Source organism: Pholcus phalangioides, unplaced genomic scaffold (genome assembly GCF_987345545.1).
Source record: "Pholcus phalangioides strain wild (caught in Gottingen) unplaced genomic scaffold, Ppha-v1.0 ptg000004l_1, whole genome shotgun sequence".
NCBI classification, from domain to species: Eukaryota; Metazoa; Arthropoda; class Arachnida; order Araneae; family Pholcidae; genus Pholcus; species Pholcus phalangioides.
This window is the reverse complement of record NW_028301597.1, coordinates 30918814-30920978: the sequence shown is the minus strand read 5'-3', so window position 1 is coordinate 30920978 and position 2165 is coordinate 30918814. Positions and strand designations below refer to the sequence as shown.

General features: G+C 39.6%; 1 non-coding gene across 1 annotated transcript; it reads right to left on the bottom strand.

Moving 5' to 3' along the window:
- Positions 1-1390: 1390 nt before the first annotated feature.
- Positions 1391-1462, bottom strand: TRNAA-GGC (transfer RNA alanine (anticodon GGC)). The gene has a single exon. It is a non-coding gene; the product is annotated as a tRNA-Ala (tRNA).
- Between the last annotated feature and the right edge of the window lie 703 nt (positions 1463-2165).

Below are 2165 nucleotides of genomic sequence, written 5' to 3'. Positions count from 1 at the left end.
AGTGCCTTGCCCGGTCGAGACTCATCTGTTAAGATGCCCTTGGGTGCCCCGTAAAGTACACGTAAATTCTGTATATAATTCAAAAATCCTCCCTTCTAGTGAATAGAAAATTTCCAAATAAACATAGTTTTTCAAACTTTTAATTTCCCGATGAAACCGAAAATGACATTCACGAATTTCTGTAGCTTCTGGTTCGAAAATTCGATGTGAAAAAATGTCATATTACTGTTTTAAAGTTGTATATATTGATCTGATTTTTTTAACGACACTCTCTCGTTGAAATTCAAAATAAAGAACAGCTTTTCGAGCATCAGCCACAAGAAAGTTTTCTTCCTTAATACCGTTCACATGTGCAATATTGCTGTAGCATCCACTTGGCGACTTTTTTCCCCTCGGCCAGGAATTGCCCCTTCTTTGTTGGGATACTTGCGGAGTGTAACCTCTTTTCCTGTGATCCTTTGCTTGGAGAATTGAGCCTGCCGACCCACGTGACCTCTGACGACATCTCAAAAGTGGGATTGAAGTGACGGTTCATGTAAACGGGTTTTAGTGAAAATCCTTGAAGCGGGCTTCAAACCCGCTTTTCTCTATTCCCCATGTAAACTGGGCTTTTGAAAGCTCTCCGAGTTAAAGGATTTTTAAGGGTTTTGGGGCGTTTGATCTTGTGGAACCCCAAAAAATGCTGACACGGGTTCCGTGGAAATCCAGTTGGGAACCCATGACCTTGGGTATATTACACTAGTCTGCATTTTTTAACTTTTTGTCAGATGATTTCTTGAAAGTCAACGTTCCTGAATCAATTTTTGATGCTGATTCCAGAAATGGCTTCCATTTTTGTCTATCACGTCAGGTTTTCACAAAAAATAAGAAGTCATGTTTTCAATATTTTAATTAACGTAATCAGAAATCAATCACAATTTCATACAAATAATTTGGTTACACACTAAAAATACTGTAAAGAACTGTCCTAATAATTCCACGACTATTCTTTAATAAAACGAAAAGCGCAAACAGTGTTCCATTAAACAAACTTGCTCCTTTTTGACTTTCTTGCAGATCTTCCTTCATCAATTTTGTCCCTCTTCAACATCCAACAATAGTCCGCTATCATATTTTCATTCCATCTTCCCTGGTACCTATTCTGCATCTCTTTAATATCATGGTGAAAGCGTTCACCATGCTCTTCACTGTAATGTCCCAGATTTTCCGGAAAGTACTCGATATGGGAGATTAGAAAGTGCACTTTTACACTCATGTTACAGCCCAACTTCTTGAAATTCTCCAACAATGTTCCTGTATATAGAAACGTCCTCTCCACTTGTCAATACAAGATTCATCGAAAGACTGGTTATTTGTGGAGATGAAGATTACAAGGAAGAAAATTCATCACTGCCTCCACGGGGACTCGAACCCCGGTCTCTCGCTTGCCGGACGAGTGCTCTACCATCTAAGCTATGGAAGCAGATAGAATATTTCAATCTTGGAGCGTATATATGTTGAAAGGCACCGTACATGGACGGCGTCAACAATCAACTAATAGCTCGTGGGGGCAGTGATGAAATTTCTTCCTTGTAATCTTCATCTCCACAAATAACCAGTCTTTCGATGAATCTTGTATTGACAAGTGGAGAGGACGTTTCTATATGCATATGGCCATCTGGTTGGCCTTTGTCATTCACGAGATATTAGTTGATTGTTGACGCCGTCCATGTACGGTGCCTTTCAACATATATATACGCTCCAAGGTTGAAATATTCTATCTGCTTCCATAGCTTAGATGGTAGAGCACTCGTCCGGCAAGCGAGAGACCGGGGTTCGAGTCCCCGGGGGGGCAGTGATGAATTTTCTTCCTTGTAATTTTCATCTCCACAAATAACCAGTCTTTCGATGAATCTTGTAATGTTCCTGTAATTTGGATCTTTGTTATTCCCTAGAAAGGTTTCGGAAACAGATGAGATGGCGATCCATGTATCTTCTTCTCTCTCATTCATCATTTTTTTTTTTCAAAATCTTTGTCCTTCATCAGTTTTTTGATTTGAGGATCAACAAAAATTTCAGCTTTCAATTTTTTGTGTGTGATGGAAGGAAATTTCACAGAAAGGTGCTTGATGCAGGGCCCCATATTGTGGTAGAACCCTTACATACTGCTTCATCAACCCCAATTT